General features: G+C 47.8%; 1 protein-coding gene across 1 annotated transcript in view; it reads right to left on the bottom strand.

Annotated features, from left to right (window-relative positions):
• DENND1A (DENN domain containing 1A) overlaps positions 1–15,733 on the bottom strand; it is a 155,934-nt gene that overhangs the window by 90,897 nt on the left and 49,304 nt on the right.

Below are 15,733 nucleotides of genomic sequence, written 5' to 3'. Positions count from 1 at the left end.
TTCCCAGGGCAGACCTGCAGGGAGAAGCAGAGCCTTGGAAGGGGCTGGGGAGGGCAGAGGGACAGGGAAGGCCCACGAGCCCATCTGCACTCCCTAAGTCACACTGATCAGAAGGTGTCATTACCCAGGATCAGCTGCTGCCCAGAGGAAAATGCCCTGCACTCAACAGAGCTTCGAATTGTTCAACAAACTCATCCACTTTAACACAGGAAGGGAAAGAATTCTCTGCCACAGCAGCACGGGGCAGGTCACTGCCCTGCCCTCCTGAAAGGGCTGCACCCAAAGGGGGGACTCTGCAGCCCCTCTGAAGTGAAGCAGCTGCACTGACATGGCCATGTGCACACACACACAACAAAAACACACACATGTGCGCACACACATGTGTACACACACACACACACACGTGCACACACTCACGTGCACACATGTACACACACACACATACATGTACACACACACATGTGCACACACACACACACATGTGCAACAGGGTCACTGCAGCCCAGCCAGACCCCACACAACTCCCTTCAGAGATACTGAGCTGCCAACACAATGAAATGAGGCACAAAAGTGGATTTCTGGGAGCTTCCTACTCATTAAACACTTAATGCAAAGGCATTTAAAACCAAAACAATTATTAGCATTGCCTACAATCAACTGGTGGGGGTTTTAATGATTAAAAAGAAATCCCCCCTCTGGCTGAGTTGTACCAGGGAACATGAACTGAAACAAACACTTCACCTTGAGCCAGGTCAAACACTGCCCACGGATGTAGGGCAGAAAGGCCACAATGGCACACCAGAAATGATGCCCTGTTTTCATCTGCTTCCAGCCCAAGCCAGAAGATGCACAAGAACACACAACTCTAAGAATAGCAGAGGGGAAATCTTTAAGAAACCATCAACACTGGCAGTCAGCTGAAAAGATGCCTTCCTCAGAAAAAAACAGCTGTTTCTTCTCCAGTTCTGAGGCACTGCTAATGAAGAGAGGGTTTGATAAGACATGTCCTTTCCTTGAATGTGAAAGTCCCACCATTGTGATTGCTTTTGATACTTTTTGAGTGCTCATTAACATGAAGGGGAGCCCTAAGCACAGCATGGACCTCTCAAATCCCTCAGTTATCCCACAGATACCATGTCCATGCCAGGGCAGGGAGGGGCAAACACACAGTGTGGAACCAGGAACTCGACTTTCTGCTGGAAGGGGAAATCTCCAATGAAGCCAACCTAAAAAGGGAGGGATTTTCCAGTGTTACCTGCAGCAGGAAACAGCAGGAAACAACAGGAAACCCAAGTGTGCAAGAACCTGTGAATGCTGAACTCACCAGAACAACTCCCATGCAACACTCCAGCCTTTGAGAACCTCAGCAGCAGAAAGGCTCCATGTCCCAGGGCAGCACCAGCACAGCCCAGTGGCAAGGAGGACCTTCTCAAATGATTTACAAAGATTTGCTAATTACCATAGCAACTGCCTATAAAACTAACTTTTAACATTGATGGCTCCACCATTCCATGTCCCTGGTGTGCTGACACCACGGAAGAGCAGAGCAAGCACTCCTGGAAAGGGCCCTGTGGTACCTTTGGTCTCCTGTGAACCTCTGAAGACAATCAGCAGCTCAGCTGTCCCAGCTCCTGGAGCAGCAGAGCAGCTCCTGGGCTGTGCACAGGCAGAGCTGCACTTCTGCACACCCATCCTCTGAAATTACTGTGACTCAGCAACTCGTCTGACACCAACACATTTCCTGCAGCATCCCCTCCTAGACTGAGTTGCAGGCACACATAACTTTTACTCCTTCCATTCACACAGATCAGAAGTGGAATTTTAACATGTATTTATTTATAACACATACTATATATATTTTGATAACAGCATAACCAACTGCCATCTCCCTTGCAAAACAGAACAGTCATTTCCATTTTACAGATGGGCACACTTCTCTGTGGTGACAGGCTTACAAAATCTGTCTGTATTAGCCAGGATTCGATTCAGGGAGCTCCCAAATCTTGACCTTTTGCTCAGTACAATACTCTGCAGTGGCCTAGAATACTCAGTTCTGTCACTAACGACCTTGGTTGTTACATGAATGATAGTATTCATCATCACCAACTTCACTGACACCCTCCTGATTGACAAAAGTGTAAGGAAGAGGAAATTCAGGCCAAATCCTTCCCGTGCCAGCAGGAGTTGTGCCTGTGTCCCTGCAGCAGCTGCAGCCCCAGTGCTGGACTGGGAGCAGTTCCCTCCCCACAGGGTGAGCAGGGGCTGTTGGGGTGGCCCTGGGAGCCCTCAGAGCCCAGCAGGCCCCACGAGTGGCACTGCAGGGTCCCCCTGCTCCAACCAGTGCCCCTCACGCTGTGCCCTCCTCACACAGCACTGGCACACACTGCAGCACTCAGGGGGCATCTCTGGGACAGCCCCCCCGGGTTTGAGAGAACCAGGACAGAAAATACCTCAGACATCACCCAGCCTTGGGGAGCAGTCATCCAAGACTTCTGGCATTTAGAGATAAAACTCTGCAATTCATCCTTAAAACCAGTATTGCTTCTTTCCATCCTCCTGCACCTGGCAGCCAACAGTTCTCCTCCCATGATTCCTAATCATGGAATCATGTTCTGTTTTAAGCTAATAATGGTGATTTGGGGTTCAGATGATGAACTAAGTTATGTTTGCCATCACGATGCTCTTCAGGGGTTCTATGCAGACATGATTTTAAATAGCAAAAACACATCATCAAAACAGTTCTTTCTTCCTCTCATTAAAAATACGAATTTCCCTTTTGAATTATTTTTAAATTCCACCTTAATTTTTAGCAGTTAAGTTCAATTACTTATCTGCATGTTTTAAAACTAATCCCTTCTCTCTGCTCAGGGATGACCCTCCACATGCTATTATTTCCCTTGCAGTAGTACACTACTACATTTTTTTTCCCCACCTTCCTTTCCTTCCCCTGCCCAATGTTTCCAGCATTTTTACAAAATGCAGTTGAAAGAACCAAGGCATCTCTAGGCTCCTTTGGGAACTTCCGTGGGCTAAATTCCCAGTTCAGCCATCCCTCTGTTCCACGTCCTCCCCTGCACCTCATGGACCTCAGAGCATCGTTATTGTCTCTTCTGGACTCGTCTGGTGACACGTTCTCACACTCAGAGCTGAACCACACACAGACACCCCAAATCTCCATAGCAACACCTGTGCATGGTGATGAGATCCAGCCTTACCTTCCCCAGCCTCCTCTGAACATTAGCTTTTTATTTATTTCAGTTGTGTCTCTGCTTTACACCTCCCCCCTGAGTGCCCCTGCCACCACAGACAGCCAGCTGCACCCCTGCCTTTCCTCACTCCCACAGCATTTCTTTGCTTTTTGCATTTTCTCCAGTTTTGTTATAAACTTCTCTTTGTTTATTATCCTCCCGTGATTCAGTTCAAAGTTCTGTAGCTCAGGCATGTGACTCATGGACACATTTCAGAAGTATCAAACCCCACAGAAGTGGATCACACCTCATCTCACGGAGCATCTCAACATACAAAACCCAACTGCAAGTGCTTACTGGGGTGACCTGCCCCTGTGTGTCAATAATCAAAGTCAATTCAAACATTCCATTCCTGTTTTCCTACATAGTGTGACCACATCTAAGCAATTACAGTAAGTGTCCCTTGCATGAAGCCCCCCAAGTTCCCCAAATGCCCCTGTGAGCCCAGCCCTTCCCAAACAGCTCCATGGCCCTGGAGCTGCAGCAGCCACTGCTCACAGAGAGCCCGAGGGAGCTGGAGACCCCCAGCACCACACAGGGCCAGGAAACTGCAGCACAGACAGTGAGGATGGAACAATCCTACATTTTAGTCAAGCTCAAAGTGCCCAGGTAGCTGGAGGTGCCCATTCTAAGGGTGTCTGCTCAGGGCTGACACCTCACTGGGACATGGCCAAGGCAGCTGGGGCTGAGAGGGACAGAGCTGGCACCCCTTCCTGGGGCCTTTGTGCTCACTCCAAAACCCTGGGGGGAAAACAAGGGTCCAGAGCAGCTGTGGAATTTCTGTAAATGAAAGGAATTGAGGGGAGCTTGGCATGGCAGTGTGCAGGACCCTGCAGCACCCACCGGGCACACACTGACCTCGGAGAAGGGGGAAACAACATCACATCACACTCTGAAAAATAAACAGTTCTTCCTTGGGCTTTCATTGAAAACCATTTTACACAAACCCAACCTGTTTGAAGAGCCTGCAGCTCTACACTTCAGCCTGGGGAGCAGGAATCCCACACCTTCTGGCTCACAGGCCCAGGCACCACCATCCTCTGCCCTGCACAAAGGAACTGTAAGTTCACAAGCACAACACCATTTAGAGTGGGCACAGCTTTAAGTACCCTCAACAGTCAAGCTTTCGTCTTGTGAATCACCAATCACTCTGACATTTTAGAAATTTATTTAATTTTATGATAGGCTATTTTGTGTTTAATTTATTTCAGAAGTATCCTTAGGCCCTGGTTGTTGCTGGACATACTGAAGGGCTTGGCAGTTTATAATAAGATTTATGAAATGCAACAAGATATCCTTGGAGTAAAAGAGTCAACAATTATGTTTCCCTTAACACCAACAGAAATACACTGGCCAATGGTTTTCCTTGGGCAGGGTAAAATGCTCTAAATAACAAATAAGAAGAGGGTACAAAACAGCCTTAAACTGAGAAAAGTTACAGATGATATTGGCACTAAATTGCCTGGACTTAAAAAAATTGGTTATGAAGGAGTTAGAGCAGTTTGGCACACGAGGTTTGGTTTGAAAAAGCAGGATGCACTAGACAGCATGAGAGCTTAAAGATCCCCACTGAAGTGACAATACAGAGAGAGGATTCCAAAGGCTTAGCTTGTCAAGGAATCTCCCTTCTCAAACCATGTTTAAAAGCACACATGAAAGTGCTGGAAGAGAGAATTCTAGATGTGGCAGACAATCAGAGATCCCACTAGGTTTGAGACATCTGGCATCAGTTGAAATCCATCACATTTCATTTGGGGATCAAAGCCTGCTGTTAAGTCTATCACAGGTTGAAATAGTAGATCCTGAACAGCCTTTTCATCCCAATGCAAATTAACCCTTTTTCCTTGACCAGAGAAACAGCTCCTTTTCATTACTGACTCCAATCATATGTGCTTGTCAAGCTATGCCCTCTAGTACTAAGTTTCAGCTGGAATTTCAGTAGAATGATGAAGTTTTTATTATAAATCAGAAGTGCTCCCTATCAGCACACGGGCCATGTGCTCCAGCACTGCTGCAGGGAGCTCCAAACCACTGCCCTGGGACACAGTTCGTGTCACCACCTGGAACAGAGAAACTCCTGAAAGGAAGAAAAACGTTCCCGACCTGTGTGCTCAAGAGCCCCACTGCAAGGCTGGTGAGGAGCTGTGCTTGTGCTAAAAGGATTTGCTGCTCATTTCAAAGCTGGAGCTGAGCATCAGGTGTGTGTTGTGACACCTGTGAGTGAGTTCTGGACACAGCAGTGATTCTGTGCACTTTGGAAAATGAAATACAGAGAGCGCGGGGCAGGGGATGAGAATGTTTTCAGTGCAAAAGGTGGAGGAGAAGTCAGTTACAGGTACCCCTCTTCTGGAATGTTCTCCACACCACTTGTGTTTCCTATTGACAAGAAACAAACCTAAGTGAACCACGGGTTTTACAGTTCCCTCCACAGGGAGGGAACTTCACCACAGTGAAGAGACATTCACATGCTCAGAGGTGGCACACGTGCCTCCTCATAATAACAACAGGCAAAGTTGGTAGCAAGTCACAAAAGTTAAACTCAAACCCAACCAGAGCTGAAAGCACCAAGTGAGAAATTCCATTCAGGTATAAGAATAAGCACATGAAATGACAGCACTTGACTCTTCACCTGCAGACACACCACTGATGAACCTCACACAGAATTCCTGAAAATGTGACACAGGAATTAAAGAAAAGTCTCTGTGGCCCACTAACTGTGCCCCACTAACTGGCTAGAGAGCACAATTTTGATCTACAAGGCTTGTTGTCCAACCATCAGTTAAGCAAATTATTAAAATAGGAAATTGCCCACAATCATTTTACTCTCTGCACTCTCAAACACTAATAAATCCTAACCCACACTGAGCTGAGCTGCTGTGGGTAAATACTTGCACAGTGTGGAGCAAGACCTGTCCCCTCCCCAGGCTGTTCCAAACCTGGGGTTACAATGAAGGGGTTCATTCCAGCTCCTGCACAGCCCAGGTAACTCTGCCCCTCGGAAGCCACTCGGAGCCTTCCCCCCGTGCCCGCAGTGCCCGAGCCAGGGTTTCTCTCAGGACAATACTCAGCCGTTCCTCAGCAGCCTTTCCCGGCAGTTCCAGCTCCGTGAGCAGCCCCGGCGTCTCCAATTACCTCCCCTAACCCGAGGGCTCTGCGCGGCTCCGGAGGAAGCTACCGTGTAATCTCGCTGGGAATGTTGTTCACATCTGTCAGCAGGGACAGGATGGCTCCCCCTGACAGATGCATTTGTAAGCCTTCAGCCGGCAGCCCCAAAGTGATCCATTTGGGAAGAGAAGATCTATCCATTTAGTACTTTAACCGCTTCCTCCCTCGCCCTTGGTGCCAGGGAGGGGTTTTCCCCAAGGTGATGTGCTAATTCAGTTTGTATTAGCTCGAAAATGAAGTTTCCAAGCCAGTCAGCCAGGGCCAAAGGTAATAAAAAGTGACATGATTTAATTACTTCTGTTACAGTTGTTCAGCAACGAAAGAAGGCGCGACACCAAGCCCTAATTAATTAAGTAAAATCAGTTTCTGGTCAGAAGGCAAGCCCAGTGAAGAGGCTGGACTGAATGCAGAACTCTCAGCTTTACCCAATTCCACCAGTAGCAATACACTGGTATCACTAACACTTGACATTTTTTGTTGTGATCCTTCTCATTGATATTTTACAGAAGTGTTTTGACTTGCAGTTAAGATTAAAGCTTCAGCAAAATCTGCAATAAACTCCCTTTGACACACCTTCACTACTCTTTAAATTCACTGAAAGCCAGTGAAATTAGTATTCCCTGCATTGGCAATGCAGAGGGAGGAGGAGAAGGTATCCTGGGTCTCAGGCCTTTCAGGCCTGTAGTCAGTGTGAATGTGAATCCACTTTGGAGCCTTCTCCCACTTCCACTGATTTCTCATTTTCCTGTAAATATTATGACCAACAAGATCTCTAAGGGTCTGTGCATAATTTACTGTCACCTTTGGAAAAAAACCACGAATCCTTTTACAATCCCAAGGATTCTCAGAAGGTGGCAAACTGCACATAGAAAAAATTGCAGGGCCAGGACTGTTGGAACCCATGGAACTGCACAAATAAGTTTCCGGATTTTCTTAAGGATACAAACTTTAAAGACACAGAGGCCTACAAGTGTTGGGGATAACTGTAACCAGAGCAGGAATCCTGCTTGTCCGGCAGTGGGAGAGCCACAGCCCAGCTCTGGCAGCCCCTCACTCTGCAGAGCAATAACCCACTCCTGCAGGTCTGAGAGCTGAGAACACCCATGACAAGGGAAGTTCCCCAAACCTGTTGCTGCATGCCTTGAAGTGTTTTCACCCTCAGGTTCCTCTCCCTGTCCTCCCCAGCCCGGGGTGAGCTGTCCCTGGCAGTGTGTGCAGAGGAGTGCCTGAGGAAGGTGGCACCGCCAGCGCTGCACCTCCGGCTCAGGACCAACAGAAAGCAAGGAAAAGCAAGGAGGGAACACAGTCACAGTTTCAAATGCACATTTCTCTATCACAGAGCTGGAACCCAAGAGCTCCAGTGCTTTCCCTGGTTGCAGCAGTGCTGTGGAGCTGCTGCCCTGGGCTGTGCAGTGGCAGTGACCCATCAGTGCAGGTTCCAGAGTGAGACTGGGAAGCATTTTTACTATTACACTGCTCATAATTCAAACTCTGTTTTGTGTCTGTCGTTATAGGTCATTGTTGGCCAGATGGAAAGTATTAAGGAAAAAGGATTGCAACTAAATCAATGGGCTGTAGTGTGCTGCCAAAAGGCCCCAGGGTAACTACAAGCAGATTTGCAGGCAGGCTCTGCTCGGCACAGCCCGGCTCTGGCACATCCTCTGCCCTCACTAACAGCAGGAGGGCTCGGGGCCAGCTGAGAGCAGCTACTGTGCCAAACAGACTGTGCAGGTCTTGCTGCTTGAATGCTCCCACAGAAAGGGAGAATCGATGGGGCTCTCTGTAAACAACTCCCTGTACTTTCTGGCTGCTGCTAACTCAGAAGTGGGATAACTTCAGCCCACTACAAAATTAATGCAAGGACACAGCTCAGCCCCGGTACCAAAATCAACGTGGAAACAATAAACATCAGTGCTGAGGGATAACACTTCAACTTCCAACTAAGAATAATGATGTGTATATACACATTCACAGAGAAACTCAAAATCAACATCTTTTCTCCAGTTGCAAGCACCGTATGGGAACAATTAAAGAATGGCTGAACAGCAGCCAAATCAAGAATTCATATTCATATTCTTTCTAACCTCTGATTCACAAGTGGAAGGGTCTTAAATTTGGCTACTGAGAATTTGAATTTTTATATTTATTTCTAATATCAATACTTCCCAGGAGACACCTCTTCTTTTGCACAGCTCATTGCTGCAGTTATCAATGAGTAGGTTCAGCTCAGCTAGGAAGCTCAGTGGGAAAAAATATCTTCCTAATATTACCCAACTAAGCTCTTCTGCATCCAGCATTTGAGTGCAGCCAGCCGTGCCTGCAGACAAAACTTCAAGCTTGCTGGATGGACAGAAGTCATTCCTCTTTCTAGTGGATGGCAAGAGGAAAAAATGATAGAAACAAAGGGGAACTTCTGGTTCCTCTCTGCAGCAAAGATTCCCATCCCCTCCTGCAGCCACGAGGCATGACTGTCTTATTTAAATCATTACTATCTTATTCAAAAATACTTGAGCAAGGGAAGATCCTGAACCCTACAGGCTTTCTGAAGGAAGTTTCTAGAGGCTACAAAAAGGTTAATGGCAGAGATGAAAACTGAAGGCAAGAAATGAGCACATGTAATACAAAATTCTATTCTTCTTTTCCTGGAACTGCAGCTTGCAATAGCTCATCTCTATCTTGTAAAACTCGTAAGGACAATAAAGAAAAACCACAGGAAGTTTGGGAAAACTATACTGGAGACAGTGTATCAGGAAGAAGAAACACAAAGCAGATAGCTAAATTTAATTGATGTCAAGCTCCCTCTTCACTGGGTTCATCACTTTTCCACATATATTCTGACAAGCAACTGAAAAGAAAAGCCAGTGTCTGTTTAGGCAAATCAGCAGGGGTAAAAACCCTCAACTTCTGAGATGTAAACTGTTTTATAAACATGTCAAGTTAAGGCAGAATGCCTGCAGCACCCCCAGCCTCCGACACACGCACTCGGGGCGTTCTCACATTTTCTGAGCCACCTCAGCTCAGCTTCCTGTCACCCAGCACAGAGAGGGGCCTGCTCTGCTGCAGCTACAGCTTGGAGGGAACTCCAGTTTCTGGGGAAGGTCAGGCTCCAGCTCCAGGTCCTGCCTGTCCTCTCCTCTCCTCTCCTCTGGGTAGGGCCCATGCAGAGCCCTGAGGGATCTGTGTCTGCAGCTCTCACTGACAGTCAGAGCAGCTGCTGCAGCCTCTGCTAAAAAATAGCAATAATAAAAAATCTATGAAGGCTGCAGACAGAGTCTCAACAGCAACATTTTTATTAGGTACTATTTTGTTGCAGTGTTGAATCAGAGAGATCCAATTTCTCATGATTTATACATGGATTTCGTGGCCTTTGCCAATGTCTAACAGAAGCAGTTTGCCATTTGCTTTCATCTCCAGAGCATTTTAAGCAGAACAGGGATTCCAGGGTCGATACACCTCAAGGACCAAACTGACTGTCCAAAAAGTGTTCCAGCCATTACCAAACATCTCTTGGAAGGCTTCAAAGTATCACATAGATACTTATGGAAGCAAAACATTGATTTCACTTATTACCATTTTATTCAACGTACAACTATAGTAAATCCTCAGAAAATAAAGACTGGACTTCTTTCTTACTTAATTAGACAGTAATATTTTCTGTGTCTACACAGAAATCTGACAGTGAAAAGGGAAAGAAGCCAAGTAAAAGAGATATACAGAGAGAAAGGTGGAAGGATTTTTTTTGTTTGGGTTCTTTTTTATGGCTATCTCTGCCCAGGGGTTCTGTACAGTCACTGCTTGCAGCCTAAACTCATTACTACAACTTTAAGCTGGCAAAAGAAATTCTTCCTCTGCTGTAGGACAGCCCAGTTTCATCATCAGTTCTCTTCCTCTCCTTTAAAAGAAATGGATTATACGTTAACTTCTCTTAAACAGTAATTCTAAACTAAAATTCCATCAATGCATAAAAGCACTAATGTCACACAAGCTGCAGTGAACTAAGTGGAACCTTACCAAGGAAAAGCACCCACAGTTTATTGCACTCAGCTTGCCAGAGCAAAAGTGCTTTGGGTGCACCCTCATGGCACATGTCACTAATGGCAACTGGGTGCACAACTGTCTCCTTGTCCCTCTTTGTGCTGGTTCCCTTCTCTACCTTCCAATTCACTCCAAAATAAAAGCAGCATAACTACTTTCTTAGCAGGCACAAAACAGTGTTCTTATTAATTTACTTTATATATGCAAAGGAAAAACAACAAAGCATGAAGCCACTGTAAATCAGGTAAGAATTTTTAGTTAACAAGAAGAATTCTGAGGCTCAGCCTCCCCATATATCAGAGTGCTACTAAATACATTCAACTCTTTGTCATCAATGCCAGTACACTGCACAGAAGAACACTCCCATTAACACTGGTTCAAAGCATGTATCACAAATCTGTGCCTTTCAATGTTCCAAACTTTCCTCCAGATCCACTGAGAACGGGATGTCCTTCCTTATTCATCTGCAAATCCTCCTCTCAAACAACAGCCACAGAATGTTTGAGAACAAAAACAAAGTATATCAACCTCTCTAATTTAAGTATTGAATAATTTCCATGGGTTATTACAGAATTTCTATAGGCTCAAGCTCTTGTTGAGCTGAATTACTCCAACCTGACTCACTACCATGAACCAAATGTTCCTGGTGTGTGCAGGAAGGCAGCAAAGGCAGCTCTGGAACAGTGGGTGGAATCCAGTGAAATTCAGTTCAGTGGGAAGCCCAGGCTGAGGCTACAAACACCAGCACAAGGATTCAAAGAGGATGATAAAGATGAAGAAAAAGGCAAGAACCTCATTCCTCCAGAGGAAGAGGGTGGCTGTGAGGGGGAAGCAGCTTCCTATTCCTCCCCCCTCGTCCTCTCCATCCCTGGCAAACAGCAGTCAGGATTGGCTAATGGTGCACTGTCCTTGGCAGAAGTGAGGTTCCTTCACCTTGGCACCTACTACTTTCTTCCTTAAAACAATCCCATGGACAACATTCCACCAGACACATCAGCCCTACACTTGTGGGAAATGAAGCCTTCAAGGAACACGTGAATCAAAACTCGGATGTTTGGGTGTTTTAACAGTGCAGGTTGTTCAAAGGATATGGAACCTGTGGGACCTCACCCCACAGCTGAGAAACAGCAGAAAGTGTCCCGGTGAATAACTGAACTTACTGGTGGGATGGTGCCTCTTACTCCAAAAGCACCACTCAGGGCAGGTGAGCCTTGGTGCAGCCAGACACTGAGTGCCACCAGGGACCCAGCTGGGACACCCAGAGCCCCCAAAAGGGGGAAACCTGTACAGAAACGAGTGCCCAGGGAGGAGGTTTTGTAAAGCTTAACCCCTTCAGAGCGGAAGGATGAGGTTTTTCAAAGCATTCTACAACAACATCAAAACTCCAAAACCAAAACGTGTTCTCTGCCCCAAGGGTGAACACTCCCCTGTGGCTTTTGGCCAAATCAGTGACGGGGGCAATCATCCCAAGGCAGCCCCCAGCCCACACTGTCCGTTCCGTGCCCCCGGGCAGTGCTGGGGTGGGGCTCAGGCTGTCCCGGGGCGGTTGGTGCCATGGCTCAGTGCCCTGCCAGTTGGCACTGCCGGGCCAGGAAGCTGTCAGTTCCAATCAGGGCTCGGCCCCGCAGCCCCATTAAAGGAGTCTTGCTGGTGAAGGGGCGGCCACTGTTTCCAAAGCATGGGAAAAAAAAAAGAAAAAAAAAAAAGGAAAAAAAAGGGCTCTGCTTTCCTTAGATTTGAGCTGGCAACTTTCACTGACTGGAGTTTTCAAGGAGCTATGAATGAGCCTAACAAAGGAGTTCTGTGGCCAGTTTCTGGCTGAAATCCATGTCAACAGTTTTTAAGGTCACAGGTCACACTAACTAACATTTATTCCCAGCAGACCCCGCTCTAAACACAAGCTGTAAGTAGTACAAATTTGGAATTTTTCTGTAATCCCTTGAGATATTCCTGATCCTTCCACATGTTTCTGCTCAATTAAAAACAATTCTCACTTTGCACCACAAGAGAGGCCCCTGCTCAGAAATCTTATTCTGTCCTAAGAATAAATGGACAAAGACTGCAATCAAAGGGAAGGAAAGGGGGGAGGAGAGGAACTCACAACAAATCACACCAAAAACCTCAAATAACTCCATACAGAATCACATTCAGTTAGTTACATTTTCTGCCATCTGTCACAAACTATTATGGATTCATTTCTTTTTATCTTAGAAAAGGAGTGGTGCAGAGCTCAGCTATTTTGGCCGAGAGGGATTTCCACACAAATGTTCCACTCGAGGAGAATGATTTCCAGTCTGGTACAAACCCTGAATACCCACTGAAACCTTCAAATTCAGCAACACTGAAATCACAGTTGCACATGGCTATGGGACCTTGTCAAACTTGGCCCAGGAAGTTTGTGAACCAAAGCAAAGCGACGCAAAGTTGGGTTGGTTTTGTTCCCTTTTGAAATAAAAGACCAGAGCTCTTTACTAAGTCCATAACTATCCATACTGTCCTCCCTCCAAAGCCCATGTGAAATCTGATGCAAAGTTAGATTAAAGCAAACCTCCAGAAACAATAAAATTCAGCCTCTTAATGCATATCCATTAGGATTTATTCCACTGGGGGCCAAAATCCTGAAATCCTTAAATAAAGTCTTAGAAAGAAAAAATCCCTGGCTGTGAATTTTTTCCAATTCCCAAATTAGAGCTCGGAACCTGATGACTGGACATCAGTTCTCACCTCACTGCGAGAGAATAATTTAAAAGCACATTTTAAGTTTTGTAACGGGTTGAAAAAGGCAGCCTGGAATTCCAAGTCCCCCGGGAGATTCCGGTGTGTGCCATGAGAGCCTCTGGGGCTGTGACTCCCCTGGGGCTCAGATCCCAAACCCATGGAGGGTCTGTGACTCCCCCGGGCTCACATCCCAAACCTCAGGGAGGTCTGTCACTCACCTGGGGTCACATCCTCAACCCCCAGGAGGTCTGTCACTCACCTGGGGTCACCCCCCAGGTCCCCTGGGGGGGGGGTCTGTATCTCACTTGGAGTCACACCCCAATCCCCTGGGGGTCTGGGACTCACCTGGGGTCACATCCCAAACCCACCTGTGTCTGTGCCTCACTCGTGCTCCCCCCACCCTCACCTGGCCGTACCTGTGCTCCCCCACCCTCACCTGGCTGTACCTGTGCTCCCCCACCCTCACCTGACCGTACCTGTGCTCCCCACTCTCACCTGACCATACCTGTGCTCCCCACTCTCACCTGACCATACCTGTGCTCCCCCATGCTCACCTGGCCGTACCTGTGCTCCCCACTCTCACCTGACCATACCTGTGCTCCCCACTCTCACCTGACCATACCTGTGCTCCCCCATGCTCACCTGGCCGTACCTGTGCTCCCCCATGCTCACCTGGCCGTACCTGTGCTCCCCACTCTCACCTGACCGTACCTGTGCTCCCCATGCTCACCTGGCCGTACCTGTGCTCCCCACCCTCACCTGGCCGTACCTGTGCTCCCCACTCTCACCTGACCGTACCTGTTCTCCCCACTCTCACCTGGCCGTACCTGTGCTCCCCACTCTCACCTGGCCGTACCTGTGCCCCCCGCGCCCTCTGGCGGTCCCGCGCGGCAGCGCAGCCGCTCCGGGTCAGCCGCGCTCGGGCCCCGCGGCCGCACCTTCAGCACAACCGGGAGAGGGAAAGGAAAGGGAGGCAGAGGCAGATCGTGCATTAGACAGAGCGGTTCTACATGGAAGGAACCCGCAGAACTCCCGGCAAACGCGGGTTTGAAGTTACCAGAGGCTTCCATCAACCTGCGTGAGGCCGCTACAGCAGGAACAGGAGTACGGGAGCACCTCGAAAGCAGGTTTCTGAGCAGTATTGGTTAAAATAGCCCAAAGAGCTCCCTGCCACATGGAATTGCTCCCTGCTGGCCCCAGGATAACTGCACTGCCCCTGAACCCCGAGAGGCTCCTCGCTGTGCTCGGCATCCACGGGAAACAGCGCCGGGTCACTCCAGAGCTCACGGCCAGACCTTGACTTGTGGCCTTCCAGCACTGTGTCAGCTTCCAACTGTGCTTCCAGAGCTCTGCAGAAACTCATGAAAGCAGTGTCTGAGTGAAAAGAATTCCTCATAGCAAGGGATACTTGAAGTTTGCTGCCATCCAATTTGTAACTTAAAACCAAATAAAACAAAATTCTTTTCGTCCCCATTTGCCTTTTCATATCATTCTCACATTCTTCAGCAGGTTTTTCCCCATCCATTTTCCATGCACCATCCTTTAATCCATAAAGGACATTGAGAAGATTCACATCAATAATGGGAGCTGCAGTTCTGGGAATAGAGGAAGTTCATGTGATGCTGATTTACACTCTTTATTATCCTCTAAAACTTGCATAAACTTGCATCAGTGATGAACTTTCTTTTTCTCATCAGTTCCCAGGAGAAGGAGGCAATAGCAGTGAGGTGAGGAGTCCCAGTTCATCCACTGTGTTGGTTTCTTTGGTTCTTAGTTGAGGCAGAAGACATTTAACTACAACAGAACAACTTCATTTCTTCTTGGTACTCATTTGGCAAAAGGGGGCTGACAGCCCAGAACTCTGATCCAGGGGGGAGCAAGAAGGCACTTGGACTATCCCTCATTCAGATTGTCTTTTTAAAACTCTATTTCTCCTTTTATTTGACATTAATCAGGAAAGGCTGCCTGCTGTAAGCAGACATTGCCCACATGAGACTCAGGGAACCACTACCTGACTCTGCAGGGGAGCAGCCACAGGAGGAGCTGGGGAGCACCCTCCTGTCTGCAGGACATTCCACACTGCTGGAATGCCAGAGCCAGTCACAGCTGAGATGTCCACCAGAGAAAAGAGGGAATGCAAGAATTCCTGAGCAAAGCCCTGCCACGCTGCCTCCCACTCAGGTAAGGAGTCAGCTGGGTGAGTTCACAACCATTCCTCCAAATATGAAGCTTCTCCAGTGGAGGCCCAGGAGCAGATCCCTGCCACAGCACAGTGCTGAAGTACAGCACATCAAACACCTGGGCACAGACATCACCTGTGTCCATCAACCCCAAATCCATGGCATTGCTGAAGGCACCCTGGGAGGAGGGGTGTCCTCCCCCTTGGGAAATGACCTGTATTTTGGAGTTCCTCCCAGTCACACACACACACACACACACATGGTCCCACTCTCAGCACTCCCAGGACAAAGAAGGTTCCTCTTGTGCTTACACTGGATTGTCTCCATGCAGAGCAAAGCAGAGACCCCCAGAGAGACGTGTACAACTGTTCCAGGCAAGGGCCTCAG

This window comes from Chiroxiphia lanceolata, chromosome 21, assembly GCF_009829145.1.
Source record: "Chiroxiphia lanceolata isolate bChiLan1 chromosome 21, bChiLan1.pri, whole genome shotgun sequence".
Lineage (NCBI taxonomy): Eukaryota > Metazoa > Chordata > Aves > Passeriformes > Pipridae > Chiroxiphia > Chiroxiphia lanceolata.
The sequence above is the reverse complement of the archived record's forward strand: the minus strand, read 5'-3'. Positions and strand labels throughout refer to the sequence as shown.